This window comes from Candoia aspera, chromosome 2 (assembly GCF_035149785.1).
Source record: "Candoia aspera isolate rCanAsp1 chromosome 2, rCanAsp1.hap2, whole genome shotgun sequence".
Lineage (NCBI taxonomy): Eukaryota > Metazoa > Chordata > Lepidosauria > Squamata > Boidae > Candoia > Candoia aspera.
Genome location: NC_086154.1, coordinates 191,158,495 through 191,181,436, shown reverse-complemented (window position 1 = coordinate 191,181,436; position 22,942 = coordinate 191,158,495). Strand labels below are relative to the sequence as shown.

The following is a 22,942-nucleotide window of genomic DNA, read 5'->3' as shown; positions in this document are numbered from 1 at the left end:
GGTCCATACTCGCTGCTACTAGGGAGTAGATTGGAGATAGGGATGCCTAAAATTTAGATATTGCTTGGAGGTTATTGATTGGCTACTGGCTGAAGATCCAGTTTCCTGATAGCTTTATTGCCTTTATTGCCTGACAATTATTCTTCAAACTGGAAAGCTGCAGTAGAACAAAAACTAGTATTATATGATGATCAGCAGCATTTTAAATATATCTGGGATATGTACATGCCAAACAGATATTCTCTAAAAGATGAAATGATATGGTACTTCAGATTGAAATCAAGAGGTTGTCACAGAACAATGGAACCTAGGTTGCAAAAGGTACTTGAAAACCTGCAAAATACTTAAACACTTTCCCCAGGCTGAGAAAAGCATTGTACAGGGCCAGACACAATATCCTTCATCTGCACTTTTGCATGGTATGTATTCTAAAATCCCACTAGCCTACAAGTTTGCCCATGTAGATCCAGAAAGTTCCAGGAAGGTAGAAAATTCACCAAATGCTACTATATTGTAACTTCTATAGGATGTTTAACTCCACCTGCAAGCACCTGCAGACATCCCAACTCTGCCTAAAAGGAGGAGGGTTAGTATCCTGCTGATGGATCAGGAAAACAGGCATGCACTACGGAAATGAAAAAGAAATGTCACACTGAGAATAATGCTACCACATTTGGGGCCTTAGCCAAAGGAATCAACACTGTTGAATAACTGAGGTCAGGATTTTGATGAAAAGTATGTGTCTGGCCAAACACGAGGCACTTGAAGGCCTTCTGTAGGTGTCCCTGCCCAAGGATGCAGGTTGGGTGGCTACCAGCAAAAGGGCTTTTTCTGTAGTGCTGCCCCATCTGTGGAACCCACCCACAAGTGGTGTGCCTATTGCATACATTTGGAGAGTCCAAACCTGACTGTTTTTGTACCATAAAAATGTTTCTGTTCAGGACTTTTATCCTTTTCTCTTAAGTTAGATATATAACCTAAATAATAAAAGACCTTGCGCACAGTCACTCAGACCCTGGTCACTTTCTTTTGGATTACAGCAACTTGCTCTACATGGAGCTGCCTTTGAAGATCATCTGGAAATTTCAGCTGGTCCAGGATGCAGCAACGCATGCACGGTTCTGGGCACTTCGTGGTTTGCCCATATTATACCACTGCTGTGCAAGCTGTACTGGCTTCACCTTTATCACCTTTAAGGCCCTAAATGGCATGGGACCAGGTTATCCATGGGACTGCCTCTTCTTGAGGGTATCTGCCCTTCCCACCAGGTCAGATAGGTTAGGCATGTTCCATGTCTCTTCCTTTAAATGCTGTCATCTAGTAGAACCTAGGAAGTATGCTTTATCTGTAGCTGCCCCTGCCATGTGGAACACCATTCCACCAGAGATCTGGCAGGTCCCAATCTCCTCATGTTCTGAAAGGCCTTAAAGAGGTGGCTTTTCCTACAAGCATTGGTGTAGGAGGCTGAGGCCTGCAAGGTGGTATGCTAATTTGTGGGACAGTACTGCCCTGGGGTATCAGGAGTTTTATTGTTTGTGTGTGTGTATGGGTTTATTGTTTTGTGAGCCACCCATGATGATGATCAGTCATCAATATGGTTTTGCGCTCTCCAGTTCTAGAAATTGGCCTAAAGTGTATAATTTTAATGAGCAACTGGCATTCTGCGACATGTGCTGCTATATTAATTATTTGCATGTGTTCCTGTTTGGTTTCCTGCTTGCAAATATTTTTGCAACACACTGAGAGGAAGAACAACACACTGGTTGCAACACATTGAGAGAAAGACAAAAGTCGAGGTAGCTTACCTAAGGGGGTAAAAAACAGATGCTGTGTGTTTATCCATGACCCAATATTTGTATGACGGGAGAGGAAAGGTCATCACTGGAAGACCTTCAAAGACTCACTGGCTGTTCAGGAAACTGAATTGGAAGCCCTGACCCAGAAAGTCTTCTCACCCCCTGACTCAGCAGCTATTCATTACCTTTTACAATAATGAAATGTGATAAAACATGAGCCAGTAACAAAGCCATCCTTTCGTACAGTATTTTTTCAAGAAAATTAATTAAGATTCTTGTTCAGCTTTCTACATACCATTTTAATTTCTGCATATTTCTTGAAAAATAAGTATATGGCCTCCCCTTTCTATAACTAAATATAGTTAGACTGATTCATGTGTTCCTTTCTATTTCCCACTGGCTTTCCATTTTCACAAGCTTTTCCATTCATCTTTTGCATCTTCTAATATCCTTTTCTCAAGCTGTTGGATTCATTGATTATCATCACCTTGGTGTTGCCATTGGTTGGACTATGCGCCCACAGATTATTGACAGGAATTCATAAGAATGTAAGCCTTGGCCCCTGTTTGGGACCCCTGGCCCGTCTTGTCCAACCTTCTGTTCTCACAGTGGTCAACCAACTGCAAAAAGAAGCCCATTACTCTCCCACCAGATGGCCTTCAGAGGCAATCGCACGACCGTTTTGTTGGCAGAGTGCTAGAAAGCATTTGGCCCAGGAGAGATCAGAAAAGTCACACACCAGGCATTTCTATAAAAAATAATTTTATTTACAGAAAACAAACATATTTAAAGGCTGTTTGCTGAGAGATTTCTCTCAGCTGCATATTTTCTGCAAGCCTACACAGAAAGGAAACTGAAACTAAAACAAGTTCAGGCAAGTTCTTCCCTTAGGCAATGCAACCATTAACACATGAAAAGGGGACAATTAAATTCAACCTCTTCACCCAGCCAAAATGATTAGTTACCATAGTAACCTTAATCTGTAGTAGAAAACATATTAACACTCCCCTTTTTATACTACAGAATAAGATGCAAACCAATTTTCTTTGACAACTCTGTATGTCTTTCCATTCACATTATTTGTAACATTATCTCCCCTTTGGTTTAACAGAAAGCTACCATCCTTCTTCCTGTGTATTTCCAAACCTAGGTAATTTGTTACCGTTCCAAGGCTTTTTAATGTGAAATGGCTTTTCATGCAGGCTTCAACATCAAGCCTTTTTTTTGTTGGTGGAACAGCAGCAAATCATCAACATAAAGGCACAGATACATACAGCCTTGTTTGTCTTTCTTCATCTATACACATGGATCTGCTTTTCCTTTTTCAAAACCAAAATTCTGCAGTTTTTCATCTAATTTTTGGTTCCAGGATCTAGCAGCTTGTTTTAACCCATAGATTGACTTCTGCGGTTCACAGACTAGATTCTCCCCTTTTTCATAGCCAGGGGGTTGCTGCATGTATAATTTGTGGTCTAAATCACCATAGAGAAATGCAGTTTGAATGTCATAGTGGTGAACTGACATTCCTTTGAGTGCAGCAATTTTTAACAGTAATCTAATTGATTCACCTTTAGTAACTGGTGCAAAAGTCTTATCAAAGTCTAAATCTTTCCTTTGAGTGAACCCTTTTGCAACTAACCTTGCTTTATATTTTTGGATTTTTCCATCAGCATCCCTTTTCAGTTTGAAAACCCACCTACAACCTAGACAGCGTTCATTGGGAGGTAGATTTACCAGTTTCCATGTTTTATTTTCTTTCAAGGATGCTAACTCCTGTTGCATGGCAGAATGCCAATTTTGTACAATCTCAGGTGGTAAAGCATTCACTTGTTCTAAAAACTCAGGTTCTGTGAATATGTGAAAAGCCTTTACTGTTTCAGCCTGAAAATGTGATGGAGGAACGCCTTTATTACTCCTCTGAGATCTGTGAGGTAATACAGGGCTTAAATTTTGACTCCTATCACTTTCCTGAGAAGCATCTGTCTCATCAGACAGATCTTCAGTTTGCTTTTCTGGTTTAATGTCCTCATCAGGCAAAAGATCACCATCAGCAAGTCCTTGCTGTTCTCTTGTGGTGGTCAGATCAACTGGAGAGCTAGAGTTTAATCTCCCCCAGTTTTGTTCAGCAAAAGAAGTGCTTTTGCTAATTATCAATTTCTCTCCCATTATGAACCTGTAGCTCCTTTGGCTTTGTTCACAGCCAACTTCCTTTCCTTCTCTGTTGTTTTGGAATATGAACCCAAGCAGTGCTACCAAACACTCTCAGATGGTTTACCTTTGGTTTCACACCATAAAACAAATGGAATGGAGTGTCCTGAATCACACAGTTATACAATCTGTTTTGTACATAACAGGCAGTAGATATTGCCTCTCCCCAATACTTAAAGGATAAATGTGAATCTTTAAGCATGCATTCCATCGCATTTTGCAAGGTTCTGCCCTTTCTTTCAGCAACACCATTTTGCTGAGGGGTGTAAGGGTTAGAAAGAATTTGTTCTATCCCCTTTTCTGCTAGGAACCTTTTGAATTTGTGAGAAAGGTACTCTCCTCCTCTATCACATTGGAGTGCAGATACAGGCCTAGGGAATTTTCCATTTGCCCATGTCACAAAACCTTTAAATTTCTCAAATGCCTCATCTTTATGTTTTAAGATGTAGATAAATGTGTATCTTGAGAAATCATCAATGATGGTCATTGCATACCTTGCTTGTCCAAGACTTGGAGCAAAAGGACCAATAATGTCAGAGTGTACGATTTCCAAAAGTCTAGTTGTAACTCTGTCACTGTGCTTACTCACAGGAGCTTTTAGTGTTTTGCATTCTTTGCAAACTACACAATCTAAGTATTTGTCACAGGGTTTTATCTTTAGGTCAGCACACAGCTGTGGCATTTGTGCTATATACTTGAAATTAGCATGATGAAATCTCCTGTGCATCAGGTGTACACATTGGTCATGATATGGAGTGTTGCCAACTGCAGCCTTGCAGCTTGGCTTCCTTGCATTTTGCACAATGTACAAGGAGTCTTTTAATATACCAGTAGCACACAATTTTCCATTTTTACGTATCTCACAACCATTTTTCTTAAATGTTATGACATACCTGTTGCAGCCAGTTGTGCCACAGATAAAAGGTTTGATTGTAAATTTGGCACATACAACACATCTTTTACAGTTTCTCCCAAGCAGGATGTATACAAGTCACCTTGTCCCATAATTTTGGTCACAGACCCATCAGCCAAAGAGACACTTTGTCTTTCAGTTTTAGACAGTGACACAAAAGAGCTTTTACAATTACATAAATGACAATTGGCCCCAGAATCTAACACCCATACATCAGAATTACCCTTCTCAGCAACCTGTGCAATTTGGGTTGTCTGAAGAGCCTTCTTCTGTGTTGCCCTTGTGTTCTTCTTCTCTGTCTTTCTACTCTTGGGTCTCAAGGCACAGTCTTTCTGCCAGCTGAACCACAGGTGAAGCATCACTGGCTGGCTAGTGCTGTGGCCTCAGCTTCCTTTCCCTTCTTTTCCCTTGTTTTCTGGTACTGCAGCTTTCCAGAAGAGATGGGGGGGGATCTTTCCTCTCTCTTCTCCCATTCAGTGAGTAAGGGCTGTGTAACATACGATGGGGTGAGGTCTGCTTCAGGTATAACCTCCAGGGTACAAATCAGTGCGTCCCACGTTTCATTCAGTGAGGACAGGAGGATATAGGATTTTGTGAGAGGTGTACATTCCATTCCTCTCTCCTGCAACTCAACAAACAGCTGCTGAATATAATGCAGGTGCTCAGGAAGCCTATCTCCTTCTGCAAGGTAGGCTTTGTACAGCTTTTTTGTCAGGGTAACTTTACTCCCTGCTGTTGCCTTTACATACAAGTCTCTCAAAGCATCCCAAAGTTGCTTTGCAGACTGCATACCTCGCACGTGGACTAGCTGATTGTCCTCAACTCCCAGGATAATGGTGGCTCTAGTCCGCTCATCCTGTCTAAGCCATTCAGCACTGGGATTTTGGGGGGTTTGCTCACCAATTGGCAGCCGAAGATTCTCTCTGAGAAGATACATCTCCTTCTTCAGGGCCCAATTCAAATAGTTGGTCTCTGATAGGCACTCCAGAGGCATTGCTGAGGGCTGGGAGGTAGCCATGGCTTCTTTCTTCTTTTGCAAGTCACCTCAGCTGGCTTTTTTGTCCTGTAGACTGGCAGTTGCTGGAAAATCTCCAGGTGGCTCCAAAGAAAATCTTCACAGGTCTTTGCTACCTGCCTTTAAAATTGTGCATGAGGTGTGGAGCTGATCTCTCTATTCACTCTGGGGTTTTACTGGGCTTACTAGGTTTACTGGGCTGCTTACTGGGCCCATAACCTGTTGGCAGAGTGCTAGAAAGCAGTTGGCCCAGGAGAGATCAGAAAAGTCACACACCAGGCATTTCTATAAAAATAATTTTATTTACAGAAAACAAGCATATTTAAAGGCTGTTTGCTGAGAGGAGAGATTTCTCTCAGCTGCATATTTTCTGCAAGCCTACACAGAAGGGAAACTGAAACTAAAACAAGTCCAGGCAAGTTCCTCCCTTAGGCAATGCAACCATTAACATTTGAAAAAGGGACAATTAAATTCAACCTCTTCACCCAGCCGAAATGATTAGTTACCATAGTAACCTTAATCTGTAGTAGAAAACATATTAATATGTTTCTCAATCCAAAATGGATAAATAAATGAAACTCAAGGGGAAATTGATTTAAAAATATTCACCTCAAGACTAATGTTCCATGTGTGAATATATTGTGTGTGTGAACATGTGGATGATTACCTGGGTTCAGCCATGGAACTACTATATAAAAGTTGAATAAAACACATTTGGCTGCAAACCCAAACAAACCACATTATTGTGTAGGATAAAGTCTGTTTGCTTATTTGTATATAATTATAACATTCAGGTTATTAACACTCCTATCAGTTCTCTGGTATGATATAATGCAAATACATTACTCACCTGGTTTTGTCAAAACTGGGACTTTCTATCCATGTCTATTTCTGTCCAAACACTGTTTAATTTTTATTGAATCACATTATTCAATAAAAAATAAACTACAGAGATGGTTCTCAATACATGCTAGAACATACAACCAGAATCAGTACAACTGTGAGTGCAATTTTCTAAGCAAGACTTTTAGTTAGCTTTGCCAACTAGAAGAATGGAACTTTACGTAATTGGCAAAATCACTGTTAAAATGTGTATTATTATGTAGCGTAATAATCACAGGCTTGATTGTTGGGGCACATTCATTTATATAATGCCTATGATTATAAAGAAAAAGGATCTAATAGGAGTAACAATTAAAGAAAACAATAAGCCAAAAATTCAAACATGTTATTAAGATATACAGAAACTACAGCAAGGGAATGGTCTATGGCACTCTTAATCGCTGGTGTCTTTTGCTCCTTAGTTTTTTATTTTCAAAAAAATCTAACAGGATTTTGTTTATTTAAAATGAAGGGGAAAAAACCCCTCATTAATTAATACATTAATTAATGTCTTAGTGGAACTACCCTTGTAATAATCCAAAAGTTGCTTAGATTCACAGCTTCAGCTGATTGTATATTCACAGCACCACCAACTTGGTTATAACTTGGGTTTCAGAATTCCAGGGCACCCTGCAGAGAAGCCTGATGCCATGTTAGTACTTTGCAAATTAATGACATACTATTGCCATGAATGCGTAGTCCTCAATACTTTCTTTTGGCAGTCAGCAGTTGGTAATGGAGTTAGATAGCTTTAGACTGTGGGCCTATCTCTGGAAGAGGTCAGCTATATCTCTTTAGTAACTTCAACTTGCCAGCCCTGGTGTTACTGAGGGTCCCTCTCATTCATTTGCCTGAGAGAAACTCCAGATTTTTGAACCAGAATGCAGCCAAGTGATAATGCTGTAATGTTTCATATGCAGTGTTCGTCTATTTTTATTTATTCAAATTGTTATGTATTTTTATTTTGTGAGTTGCCCTGCGAGTCCTCTAGTAGTAATCATTATCAGTATCATCTTATGAAAAATACCCTTTTTTCACAAAAGCATTATTACATTCAAGTCACCATTCTTGAATTATTCCTCACAATCCTCTGGAAAGGTGCTGTTTCATGCTGTAGTACCACTGCAATGTTGCACAGTGGGAAAACATGTCATCTTGGTTAGCTACGTTTGTTCTTGAAAAATGTCTGTGAAAGAATACCCTTTTTTTAAGAAAAAATAACTCAAATGTTACTGCTCTGTTACTGCATCTCAGACTCATTTTTAAAAATGGTTTCTCTTGCCCCCTGTGTCACTAAATAATGCCATTCCGCTTTTGTTTCTTGTTGGTATGAAGCAAAAGTCGAAGAATATTCATTTTTGTATAGCATTAAAAATATTGTGCAAATCTAACCACTTCAAAATAACCCATGATAACTTGCACTTAGCAAAACGTAAATTATAGGAAACTGCTGCTGCTATAATCCAATTAAAACTTTGTTCTATAAAAGTCATCATTTTGTAGGCGCTGAGCTTTACTTTTGTTTGATGCAACATCTAGCTTATTATGAAGTCTTGTGTTAGTTGAACTTTTAGGATGATATTTATTTATTTATTTTTTTAAAGTAGAGTTTTCACTTCAGCCTGGGCAAACGCCACATCAAGGTCCAAACATCAAAGAGCATTTACTTTAGCTGGGTCATCTCAGGCAGCAACATTTTACATAATACAGTCAGGGATCCTTGAGTATATCTTTCTAAAAATAATGGCTTACAGTGCCTTTCCATTATACTTTTTCATTTAAGTGAGGGGAAAAAACTACTATGCTTTTTTTGTTTGGGCTATGAACATAAGGCACAATTGGGAGACAAACTGTCTCCTTAAAAACCACATTTGTTTTCTTTATAATTTATGATTTTCACAATAATTAAGTTTAAATTGCTAAAACAATGAGGGATAGGGGAGATCTATATTCAGTATAATGTCTCCCAAAAGAATTCAAAGTGGGGCTGTTAGATTGCTATCCACCTTGTCATATTCAAAATAACACCTGATGGGACATGCAAATGTACATTCCTATATTTGCCTAGCCAGCAATATGCAGACATTTTATTTCAAGGTCACAAGGTGAATATTGCATGTAACAAGAGTAGCTATCTAATAATATATGCACGTGTGTGTATCAACAACTGTATTGGAAAATATGTTAGAATACATCTATTAGGCATCACATTCAGTCCCAATCTACTATGATTTCAATACACATTTCTGGCAAATTAGGGCAAAGATCCAAAAAGAAGCAGAATATATAGGGACAATTACACTGGATTATGCTTTAGCAATAAGGTCTAAAACTGGATAAAATCTGTTAGCAAATGGCATAGTCAGAATACATGAATGTGGAATTTTATATGCAAATAAATTATATGCTATGAGTTGATCCCACAGGGATCTTCTAGGGCAGTAGAACAAAGAGAAATGTTCTCATTGCCTTCAGCCCAAACTGGGGAGAGCTATCATGTAATCTGTTAGTAACATTTGTGTTTGGGAGAACAAGAAAATAATATTTGCACATCTATAAAACCTAGCTATTTCATTTCAAAATTATATGGAAATGTTCTCAATTGCTATCGAATCAAATTATATTGCCTCTTACCCAATGATAACTTGAGAATTATATATTATTAGATTTGTTGAAAACAATACAAACCTCCCCCATTTTTTAAACCCTCCTTTTGTATCTTAATTTGAATACAATCCACACTCCCTATGGTTAGACGTTTCTGAGTTATCAATTTCCTGGAGCAACTTTGGTTTTTGTGAAAAATGAAATACATCATAGGGAGTGTTCTGTTGTAGCCCAGAGAACCCTCAGCCAGAGAAAGAATTATTTTTGCCATTGCCAAAGGTGAAATGAGAAGCTCATTATATCACTGATGGTTTTTATAACCTTGTTGGCTTTCATGAAGATTCAATTTTTGAAATGACATCATCATTGCCACAGTGAACATGAAATAAAGATTCATTTATGAGGAGGGCAAAAGAATGAAAATATATCACTGATGAAGCATCAATAGCTAATGTACATATTATGTCAGGATTTCAGCAATTGCAGGTAATTGAGTGCTGGAGCTTCTGTTTTTACCAAATAGCTGAACCTCATTGCTGATCAGGCAAGAAAAACTGGTTCTGAAGATGCACTAAATTATTTAAACCATATGGAAGTAGATCATGCCATCTTCATAAAACAAAAAAAGAAGCCCTCACGGCTTTCGAAAGTCATTTTTACTGGAAATAGTAGAACCTTTTGAGGTATCATCTGCAAAATTGCACTCAGACAGCTCCCTCACTTTAGGGATAATGGTTCTCCCCAGCCTGACATTCAGCAGAGACACAATCAAACGTGTCCTCCTCTTGCCATTTCAGCATCCTTTGATCTCTATAATCAGCATTCCCTTGCTCCACGAGTAATGACTAAGTTACTTTAACTAAGCAAATTGCTCTAAGTCTGCTTGGAAGAACTAATGCTTCTGGGGAAAATGAGAGCTACTGCAATTTTCAGATATTACTTTATTTTAAAAATATGGTCTTAGTGCTTCATGATTTTCTGCATAAGGTTACGTATTTGAGCTGCCATCCTGCTTCATTAATAGAAACACTCATTTTGTTGTAGGATTTGTCAGAAACACAATTGCAGTTTTGAATGTGAGAACTGATTTTGGACATTTCCCCCTTTTTTATCTATAGTTCTTCACTAGTCCTAAAATTTCCTCTGCTTTAGTGCAAGACCATTCTGTCTTGTCTTGCTGTATGTTGTGTTATTTATATAATCCCATACAACTTCAACCTATAGCAAATTCACCAACCAATTGAGTAATCTAACTTATTTTTTAATATTTGCCTCTGGTATTTCTTTCTAATTTAGGAATGGAAAGTAATACAGGATCATACTTCAGCCGCCACCAACCACAGAGCAGTAAGTAGCAAGCGTGTATTAGGGCAGGGAAGTAAACTGGATGCAAGACAATTTTAACCTTTGCACAGAACATGGAGCTGCCACAGTGCCAGTAAAAGAACCAGAAAAACAATGATCGAGTTTACTGATCTGACACTACCTTGCCATCAAAGTAAAAAATAGTCTTAAAATAAGAATATTATCAATTTGTTATATAAGCATATACTTAGATAAAATCATTGATTGATATGGAATAGGTATAATTATCTATTAATAGTTGCTAAATAATGGAGAGAAGAAAGTCCTGGTTTTCAGCAACAGAAATCCTAACAGCTTCTGCAGTATTTAATTAGGAAAGCATAGACATTATAAGCCACAATGACATCAGATCATGACATAATGCCACAGATCATGACGTCATTGCACAAAAGATGCAATAATGTAAATTGTGTGTCGCTTCATGATGTCTGATACAAGTAGCACTTGCACAATTACGTACTGTATGTCATGGGTTCTTTTTTAAACCCCGCCCAATTAGATTGACCCCGACTCAGGAGAGACACAAAAGCCCTGGACCCTGAACTGGGGGGTTTCTTTATATCTCCCTATAAGGGATGGGGAGATGTTTTATGTTGCAAAACAAAGATACAAAAGTGATGTGTGAAACTTAAAATATATATGTGAGAGCTTCTATTTCCTCTATCTTATCCTATATTCTATTTGTATTACTGTTGGTACTATACTATTACTATGACAATTACAATTTTCTCTGTACTATATTCTACTACTGTTACTATTACTTCTATACTATATACGAATACATTATATAGCAATGTTTTCCTCTTACAGAGCCTGTTCTGTCTTTCTTCCTCTCTCTGGGATTTCTTCTACTTTCTTCTTCTCTGTTGCTGCATGTTAATGGCCAGCATGCAGAGGGCTCTCGGACCTTTCCGCGTTGCGCTTTCCCTGGCTGGGCCTCTCTACTCCTTATTCCTCTGGACCGTCCACTCCCTCGGAAGGAAAAACGCCTTCTCGCTTTTGGCTGCTGCAGTTCTGTGTTTGCTGGTGGCTGCAGAGCTCCAAACGCAGGCCTCGTCTAAGGCACCAGGCTAGAAACTGGGAGACTGGGAGTTCCAGTCCCGCCTCAGGCCTGAAAGCCAGCTGGGTGACCTTGGGGCAGTCACTCTCTCTCAGCACAACTCACCTCACAGGGTTGTTGTTGTGGGGAAAATATTTACTTTACTTTATTCTATTTTACTTTATTTATCACATTTGTATAGCCATCCACCTCACACAGTGACTCTGGGCAGTGAACATAATAAAACAAAATACAGAAAAGCAAAGTACATAAAAACCAATAAAACCACAATTTACATTAAAAACAAAATAAAAAGACAACATGGCGGCAAGCATATAGAGAATGCATCAGTTAATGATCATTAACCCCCTTTTGGGGGGAGATGGGTGGTGTTAGATATTTGAGAAATAAACAAATAAACAAACAAACAAACAAATAAATGTAACCATATAGCCATTAAATCACAGGTGAGGGGGGCCTTATTTCAGACTAGCCTGGCATTTAGCAACAGCAGCCAAAAGTTCAGATACAGGAAGGAATTTCTCAGATAAAGAAATCAGTACACCTATTGTATAGGCTATGGGTGGGTCTGCAACTTTGTGTATGGTGCGCGTGCACACACACACACCTTTGTATCTGAAGGAAGGAAGGAAGGAAGGAAGGAAGATCCAGCAATGTACTTAATCATCATCAAAAGCCATTATTAAATTGCGAGGTAGGAGAGGCACTGCAGACAGCATTGGGAATCTTTTTGGGACATACTTTCTGCCTAACATAAGTTTGCTTTTCAATAGGCAGCATTATTTTCATTTTATTTATTTTATTTTTTATCCCACCTTTATTATTTTTACAAATAACTCAAGGTAGCAAACATACCTAATACTCCTTCCTCCTCTTATTTTCCCCACAACAACAACCCTGTGAGGTGAGCTGGGCTGAGAGAGAGGGACTGGCCCAAGGTCACCCAGCAGGCTTTCAGGCCTGAGGCGGGGCTAGAACTCTCAGTCTCCTGGTTTCTAGCCTGGAGCTTTAACCATGGTATGAATAGTATGCAGCATCTAAGTCCCCTTAAGGCTAAACACAAACTCAGTGAGCTTTGAACACGTTCCCAATAATAACATAAAGAGTAACAACAATAATGAATAAACAATAAATTCTGACTTCCTTTTTTAATAACTAAGTTAATTGTAAGTTGCATAGACCTTCAAACTGATACTGTCCCAACAGTCAGGAACCACGCTGAGACAAGGAATAGGTCTCTAGTGTTTTATTACTGCTACATTAGACAGAAAATCCTAACAAACTGAAGAAGTGCGGGAAAAACCCAGACAGATAAACCCCAAAGTCAAGGCGGGTCTGATCTGTGTCTCTTTGAATGGCTGCTTAACTCCTCAGTACTACGCATGCGTTTTCCCCCCTGGATAGGGGCCCCCTCCTGCTCACCATCAGTGCTCATGACAGATACAGATTTTTGTTACATATACACAATCCTAGAAATCTGATTAAAGGCTTAATATAACTGCCCACAAGAAATACTTAATTAGTACTAAAATTATGCATTATAGCATAAATGTTGTGGTTACTCAAATGACTAAGATAGATTGTTTGAAAATGAGCACTCTTAAGAAGGTAATAATTACTTTTCTATATAAATTTTCATTTCATTTCTAAATGTTTTGTTTACTATTCTTAGGAAAATACTCCATGTGTCTTATGAAATGGCTGAAAGTTATAAATATGTAATAACATATTAGCCTTTAATGCCACAAGAACAACATGACAACCTGAGTAGATATAATAAATTAGAGTTCATTGCTTAAAATCTTTATAATCTAGGAATCTACCAATGTCTTTGCAAAAGTTATAGATTTTATTCTCTCACATAATTTCCTTAGCTTCTGATTTTCACTGTATGTCAAAGCTTTAAATAATGTTAAGATTTTTAATTTTTATGCATTTATCATGGATAATGAGAGATGGATTTACTTCCTTTATGGCAGAGCTGAGCAATCTAAGACCCCAGTGCCATGTGCAGCCCCAAATTGGTTTTGGTGACCACTGTAATCTTTTTTCTTTAAATAACCGACCCCCAAAATCAGTGCTATGGTTTCCATGAACACTGCACTGTAAATTCTAAAAAAGCACAATAGAAAACATCCTCCTCCTCCTCCTCTCTGTCCCTTTCTAGAAGATCTCTCTCTCTACATTTCAGTACCTCCAAAAAACTGAAACAGAAAAACATGAAGTGCTGCCCTCCCCGGCATTAAAAGTTACCCATCCCTGTGAATTAGAAAGCAACTAGCTTTCTCTGGCTTATGGCATTTGTGAACTCACTTCTGCATTTGTAGATTTCATTATTTACTGCTTCAACACTCATACCATATCAGAATTTAAGCCTTGTAAATTATTCTTTGTTCTGTTCTGACTATAAACATACCAGTGTTGAACTGCTGAAAGTGGGGAATTAGTCAGCATATTACCACTAACAGGTTATTTTAAATGTTAAGATCAGCTTGGAATTTGAAATCATAGTAAGTTTGCAGACATCTTTAAAATGTCAAAACCTATCTAACAGCCTCATTAAGCACATTGACTTCAAGGTTATTTCAAAGCATTGTTGAGCAAAACAATTGATACTGTTTGCATATTATATTTCATCTCAATACTTGCCTCCAATGACTCATTGTACTTTTGAGATACAGTGAGAAACTTATGACCAGTTTCTTCTTATCACAAGAAACTTTCCAGAGTTCCAAAATATTATGCTCCACCTCTTGTACATCTTATTTATGCTGTTTCAAAATCTTTCAAACTCCTGCTGCATCAGTAATTTCTACTCATTGCCTCTCTAATTCCTTCACTGAATAACCATCCAAGATGGCCAAATAAAGCTTACAAATGCTCGCAAATGCTTGAACAATATATGCATGTCTCTAATACCAGGATTAAAACTATAATGTTCAGGATCTCATCTCAAAGGAGTGAATGAATGATAGTTGTAAGACTGTGGACTGTCCTGTCTGCAGAGAACATACACAGATCAATTACACATTTTGTAAGTTATTATACTAGTAGTGAGTGAGTATCAGGTAGAAGTGGACCATAACTGATTTTGCTATATCTGAAACTGTTCCTTCTATGCATACTACCCCATCTGAGTAATGTTTCTGTTGTCAAATAGATATTCCTGAAAAGGGGGGAACGACGATTTATTCTAATTTACACAGAATATTGACTTACACTGAACATGTATGCAAGATAAATCCAGATGAAAACCATTGCAACATTCCATGTAATCAAGTATTAGTATGTAAGCAAGTAAGCAACTATTATTCCCTGACAGTTAACTTCATTAAAACTCTTTCTCTGGATTAACAAAAATGGCCTCTATCACATAAACACATGATCAAGTATGCTTCTCTTTGATAGCAGTATTTACTTTCCAGATAAACTACAATATTATAGACATAAATTCTAAACTTAAACATGTGCAGTAATAAAGTAAGGCACACAAATGCATGTTTCTTGGGATTTATAAACTATCTCATCAGGACCACAGTACATGTGTAGGGTTTCTTTTTCCCCAGATATACTATTATAAAGCCAAGTTAAAAGTTGAAATGCTATATGCAACACATTTTCCCTGTATCAGCTCAAAAGGCAAGCAAGACATCACTTCATTTACTGTTTTCTCTGACTAATCCCCCCCCCCTTGAAATTAAACAGATGTTTTTAAAAAACTTACTTTGGTGTTCTTGGGTTCTGCTGTTGTACAGGCCTGTCACCTAAAAAAAGCAAAGAAAAAAGAAAATGTTTTTAAAGAACAAGTTCCGAAACATGTAACATTCTTATCATTTTAGTATGAAAACAAGCTTTTAAAAATTTATCTAATGAAATTCCAAATGTTGAGACAAGTACATGACAGTGACACCCCAGACATGGAAGTAGCAAATGTATAAAGATATTCATCATATTACTGAAAGACATGTCTTTTTTTCCAGTTCTTGCTCTTAATTTCTGAATTATACAAACCTATGAGTGTGTGTGTGTGGGGGGGCTTTTTGGCAGGGCTCAGGTATGCTTTTGTAATTCTGTTCGATTAAAGAAACGTCAAAGGAATGAGTTTAGATGAGGGCGATGTCATACCATTACCTTAATGGAAATATTCTGCATTGCTGGAATTAAGAAATCATTTTCAGGCCTCTTAAGAGAGACAGGCATGGAAAAAGAACAGGAGAGTCTACTGAATGGGAGACCCAAGGCTAGAGTTCTGAAGAGCAGAAGTGATATAACAAGGAGCCAAAAAAATAATTGTTGTAGTTGGTGAATCACTATTAAAAGAAACAGACATAAATGTGTACCAAATGGACCTCATGACTTGTGAAATATGCTGTCTGCTATAAGCATGGAATAGGATATGTTGTCCAAGAAAAGAAGTCTAAACAATGATTGCTTACTGCTTGTCTACATGGGAACAAGTGATATTGACATAAGCAGCTATATCGGTATTGCCACAATCCCTGAAGTTTTGGGGACTCCAGTGGTTTCCTTGACCATCCTTTTGGTCCATGAAAGATGATGGAATGAGAAAGGACAATGAATAACTTTGCAGCGAATAACTCACTATGGAAATAGTGGGCGCATGAGATATTTGGTTTCTGGGCATATGGCACAAAATGGGTTGTAATTTATGAGGATCTTGAAGAATATGTTTTGGCCAAACCCTTATCAGGTTGTCTGTAAACTGAACTCAGGGGGCCTTGGAGATAAAAATATTGCAGTAAAAACTTCATTTAAAGAAAGAAGACAGTAGAAGGAAATTGCTGTAATAAAGCCTATTAAGCATCTCAATGAAACATCAGGAAGAATGCTGGTTCATATTATAGCCTTCATTGTATATACACTATTGTTCAGAGTTCTGAAAATAAACAAGATGAGTTTGAACTTTTAACACAGAAATGCAAAGATAATCCCAAATGCCTAAGTGAGACCTATGGGATGACTTATACAATTCAAATATAGCAGTGGAAGTGCACAGTTTGATAAAACCAATATTTTATCTTATTATTATTTAAAACATTTATATAGCACTTCCCACTAAAATAGGTTTTATAGAAAAGAAGGGGAAGAAGGGAGAGCTGTATAGTAAAATATCCCTAGCTGGTAGAAATCCAAACAAATGAACTTAGCAACACTGTTGAGAAATTCTGAGTTAAAATAAATGAGTAATTGGAGGAATGAACAAAGCGATACTGTCACTGGTATCCACTACTGATCACCCAAACAAAAATGTGGATATTTTCCAAAAGCAACCTGTCAACCTTCCAAGAAAATAAGAATCCCTCTTTGAGATTGCTTTAGTAATATGGAAGTAAGCTAGAAATATGGAAGTGAGTTTAGTCCTCCACAAGGGCAATATTGCCCTGGGGAGTGGGAGACACATCAACAAACAAGTTGGGAAAGAGAGATGCACAGTTTCTCTGGTAGCCACAGGAAGAGATTTCCAGAGCTAAATGGGAGGGGGTATTCTTGTAGCACCCCAACATTTCTCCTACTTTCCAATGGAAAAGTAGAACTTTCATGCCTACCTCACCAGCAAACAGGCCCTGAGATAGAAGCTTTGTTGTAAGGACACGTCTTCAACCAATGGTAAGTGAGCCATAGCAGGGCTGGATAGGGAAGTGTGTGGAGGGATTCCAAGAAAGTGTTCTACCAGGCAACTATGAACAGCAGATAAAGAAATAGGACTGAAGAGTGAGACAGACAGAAATACAATCAGGAAATAAAGGTAGTCTGTGTTTGTGACTGCCTCGTTTAGCGACTGTTCACAGTTATGATATGATGAAAAAGTAACTTTACAACCAATCCTCACATTTACAACCTTTGCAGGTCTGTAAAGCAAAGAAAAGCTAGTAAGATTGTTAAGCACAGTCATAGATTCACTTAGCAGCTGCTTCACTTAACAACCAAGTTGCCAGTCCCAATTGTGATCACTAAACAAGGACTACCTGTATCTATTTACATTGAATGTCAGAAGCCAGATGACATTCATTCCTGGCTGCTGAAGGAATCTTAAAATATGGATGGTGAACCTTTATTCCACATTTCTGAGAAATCCTGGAAAAAAAAGTAAAGTTTCAGACAAGTGGAAGAGGGCAAATACTATCCTTAATTTTCAAATGGGGGTATAAAGGATCCAGGGAATTACAGGCCAGTAAATCTTATATTCCTGGGAAAATTCTGAAGCAAACTATAAAGCATCTTGAAAATAATGTAGTTATTCATTGAAGTCAGCATGGATTTGTCATGAGTAAGTCTTGCCAGGCCAGCCTTATCTCACTTTTTTGATCTGGTAACTTCTTTCATTGTAGGAATGCTAAAAAAATAACACATCTTGATTTCAGCAAAGCATTTGACAATATGTCATGATATTCTGATTAGCAAGCCACTTATGTAAGACTGGATGGCATGATTACCCACATGGTTGAAAAATTGTGCTCATCAAATACTCTTTTACAATCCTAATCAAAATGGAAGAGGTATTGGATTGAGTGTCAACAGTTTCAGTCCTGGACCAATACTCTTCCATGTTTTTATGAATTACTTGTATGACAAAATTGAGATATGATGAAATAGGATGGAGGATATATTCCTTGTCAATAGCTGTGAAAAAAAATACTAGAATTGAATGAATATGCATCAGCAATAAAGAAAAGGCAAATGCAATCTTAGGCTAAACCAGTAGAAGCATAACACAAAAAGTAATAATTTAACTCAGCCTTGGTTTGATCCCATCTCAAATACTGTGTATAGTTCACAAGTATTCCATAAAATGCATACACATATGCACAGTGTACATTTAAGAAGGACCCAGAAAAATGGAAATAAGTCCAAAAAATAACAATAAGGGGATTGAAAACTAAGAATTATGAGGAGAGACAGAGGCTACTTGATGTGTTTAGCTACAGAAGACTGACAGGGTATATAATAGCAGTCCTATATTCTGCTATTCATATAGTGATATGAATAAATGTCTCCCAGAAGAAGACCCTGACTTCTTTACCATCCAGAGTAAAGGACATTGAGGAAACTTGAGGAAATCAGAGCCCAGTTGAAACAGTGGAACCAATTATCTAGAGATCTGAGAGTTCCATATCACCGGATGATTGAAGCAGAGGGTAGATCAAGGATCCCTTAATTTGGATTCCTGCACTGAGCAGGCATTTGGACCCAATGACTGAAATCAAATTCTCTCAATCTGCCACTTTCCAATTTTGCACTGGAAAATAATTGTCTAGCTGCAAAATCTGATACCTATTTATTCAGAAAACATGTGCTCCATTGAATTCAATGGGCTTACTGTAAAATAAGTGAGTGCAGGACTGCAGAATATGCTCAACTTTTGGAAAGCCAATGTTTCTAAAAATCTCTGATGTGCTTTTGCTGAAGGTTTCTATCTCATTCTTTTTTCTATTTTTGGTTTGATGTTACCCAAGTGACACCCAATGAATGGCTTGTATAAACCTGCCAAAAATATAAATATGGTAATAGCAGCAGGCTGTTAAGATGAGTATCTGCTGGAAAAGTAGTTCATACTCCAAAAAAAGTTGGAGCTTGTCTTCTCATTTTCAGTTCCCTTTAACAATGGCAATGTTGCTTCCTACTATATCCTTTTGTGCAAACACATTGTGTTGTCCTTTATTTCTTTTTCTGTTGCACAATACTGCTCACACACACTATTTCCAAATTAAAGCCAGTGTAATGATAAGTTGATAAGCCTCTGAAGAGGGGAATTCACATAATTTATCATGGAAAATAAAAAGAATTAACAGCAGCAGGGACTCAGATTGACTTGTCTTCTTAGATATCTCTAATTTTTGGCAGTCACTGTCCCCAGCTTTTGCCAAATTCCCTACATATGCTGAGTTTCCTGATGACCACTTTTGGGAAAAGAAGAAAGAAGATGAGAAGAAATGTGCATAAGCCATTATAAAACAGAAATGTCCTTGAGCTGAACTCAATTTCTGGTGCTTTCACAGACAAAACTTAATAGTTTTGCTTTACTAGTGGCAATGCTAAATGGTTTGCTGTTCTTCACAGTCTAGTTTACAGCCCTGGGATTTCGTGATTGTCTCTCATTCGAGTACTAATCAGATCTAGCTCTTTTTGAGATTAGCCAAAATCCACTATGAAGCTAATACATGTTTGGCTTATCTTCTGAGATTTCTTGTTTCTGAGCAAAACAGGGGTTTAGAGGTTGAGTCAATGCCTAATAGCTCTACATTCTAATGGTTCAGGGCTTGATGTTACTATAGGGTGCAACCGTGCTGAACTTGCTTGAACCCCCTCTTGTCAAGTAATACATTGACCTAATTGGCATCTCAAAGGCAAAGAATCCTCTTTCAAATTATACCTCTGGAAATGCATAATTTTAGCATGGAAAACTCTTCCTGAAAGACTTTGATCATTCATGACACATTGATGTTTAGATACTTATGTGTTAATTATTTCAGGAGAAGATTGAATGGAGCACACCTGTTTTCTTTACAGAGGCTAAATTAGGCTATCCTATCCAGTTCTATGATTATCCCTAACACTTTGTTAACCCTTTATGTAATAAAGATGAGATTTGTTGTTTTGTCATATTTCATCTTGGGTTCCTTTAACCTCCTTTTTCTTTTCTTGTACTCTCTGAGGCATATTTCTTTTGCCAGAACTAAAATATTCTTCAAGTGATATAATGAAATAGATACTTTGAATGCAACTGAGAGTCTCTTAATTATTGCATGTCACAGTCAAAACAGGCATTCTTCCAAAAATAGTGGGAATGGTACCATGGCTGCTTTGGGGACAATTTGCATAGTATTACCAGAAAGTCTTTCCCCCATTATTTTGCTTGTAAAAATTGTCTAGCTTAGTCACTGTTAAAAATAAAATAAAACCACTGATTATAGATCAAATTACAGAAGGGGAGGGCTTGGTCATATAATTTTAAAAAAATACAAAAACTAATGAAACATGATTGCACTTTTATTTGTAATTTACCATACACATGTTCTCATGATAGAGTAAAAGTCTGTAGTACTTCAGTGGTGCACAAATTTTACAAGAAATAGATTTATTGATTCAGTAAATACAATGCTGCCAACTTCTATAATAAAGATATAGAATTGCAGGCAGCCTAAATTTAGGTATTTGATGAATACATGTAATAAGGCATTTAAAAGCAAGACAGCTGGATTGACCATGAGAGACAACTCCAAAATCCATATTACACCCATCGTTCTGTTGGGCCCATGGAAAATTTACAAAACGGGAAGGCTTTCACCTTTGCCCTCCTCCTTCCTTGTACTTCACTGCTGCATGCATTTTCCCAGTGCCCCACTGCTGCTCTTGTTGGGAACATGGCAAAAGCACTGCAGGATCACATCTCTTTGAAACATCTGGCCAAAGTTCCACACCTTGCTCAGAGGTAAGAGCTGGAAGATACAAGGGAGATGAGGGCCAGTGACTGCTCATCAGTCATGGAGGCTTATGCCTGCAAACCTAGCTTTGACTGACACGTTATTTCCTCTGTGCACCCCCAATCTATTTTCTGGCTCGGTAAGTTTATGTAACTCTGCATAAATTCTCCCTCTCAGCTTGTTCTGTAATCTGTGAACACATTGTCTTCCTTCAACCAGCAAGTGCCAGCTGTTGGGTTCTGGAAACGATTTTATTTCTATTTGTGGTGGGAGAAAAGGTTGATGCTCAGGAAGCTGTGAAAGCTGCAAGATGTTGTGGCTGCCCAGGATTGTTTTGAGTGAGGCTGTTGAACTAAGGTAAGTGGAATGATTAGGACTTCCATCAATCAGCCTGCAGACAAACTCCCTTTAGAACTGCTCACTGAGAAGAGATGAAATCGGTTATGTACACAGTCTGTAAAGCTAATCCAGTTTTGATTGTTATGCTTATGCCTTGCAGGAGTCATGCTGAGAACCTAAAATAACCAGAATGAAAATAAAAAGGTATTATTCTGAATGTATTTGACCATATTAGTACCATCACATTATATTAAAGTTATTATTTCTTTCAAGGTGGAAGAAGCAAATCCAATTGCAGGCAACTTTTCAAGCTTTCTGCCCACAATTATTTTAATCATTTTCTTTTTTTAATAAAATGAAAAAAACCTTATTGTTTTTAACCATTTTGGCTAGTTGCTTTAAGTGTGTGCATATAAATTCACGTTGTCTAAAGAGATAAGTTAGCTGCTAATTGGAATGTTCCCTATGTCCTTTATTTGGCAAAGGTGAATATCTGTTCTGTATGAAAGTTAGGTCTGTATGAAGTTTTGTTTTCTGAGTTGGGAACTTTCCATGAAAATCTGAGGCAAGTGTGGACAAATTTGAATTAGCATTGCAGTCTAGATTCAGAAATGCAGACACCAGTGCATTTCCCATGACAGATAGCACAGGTTGCATGAAAACATGCATCTAACTTCCTGTTGCGATGGAGATCTCATTTTAGTGGCTAAATCTAGACTTCATTTCTTTCTCTCCTTCTCTCTCTCCAAGGAAACCAAACAAGTTTGCACTGGGACCCTTGACCCAGTGAGCCATTCTTTAAAGATAAGAAAAATATTCCAAGCAGCTTCAAATAGCCATGGGAATCAACCTTCTCAGAGGCCAGGCTTCCCCAAATAATGCAACAGTGAATTAACCAATGCTCCCTAGAAAGACCTCACCCTGTCTTCCAGCTACTTTTTTATCAGAAGCAGAGGTAATGGCACACAAATGCCAAAGCTCAGGTCATGCCACGCTGCACCAGTCTGACCCCAAGGCCTCTCTTGTACCTGCTATTTTTGTACAAGAGGGGGTAAGCCCCACATGTAGTCCAACTCAGGGACCTGGGATAATTCAGGGACCATTTTTCAATGCTAGCAGGGGAAATGATAAAACATTTAAACTCCAGATATATGAGTTCTGGCAGACATATCTAGCTCCTGCTGATCTCTAGTGCTGCTCAGGGATTAGGAAAAACACACACCCGATGAAGATGATGATGGTGATGATGATTAATGTATATGCCACTCAGCTCTCAGCAACTGGGTGGTTTACAAATGATTTAAAACATGAAAA

At 38.0% G+C, this 22,942-nt stretch overlaps 1 protein-coding gene across 1 annotated transcript in view; it reads right to left on the bottom strand.

Annotated features, from left to right (window-relative positions):
* Positions 1 to 15,597, bottom strand: part of PTPRD (protein tyrosine phosphatase receptor type D) — a 510,657-nt gene extending 495,060 nt beyond the window's left edge. The window contains exon 1 of the mRNA XM_063295062.1: positions 15,571 to 15,597. The gene's annotated coding sequence lies outside the window, so the exon portion shown is untranslated. The remainder of the gene's footprint in view (positions 1 to 15,570) is intronic.
* Positions 15,598 to 22,942: the final 7,345 nt, after the last annotated feature.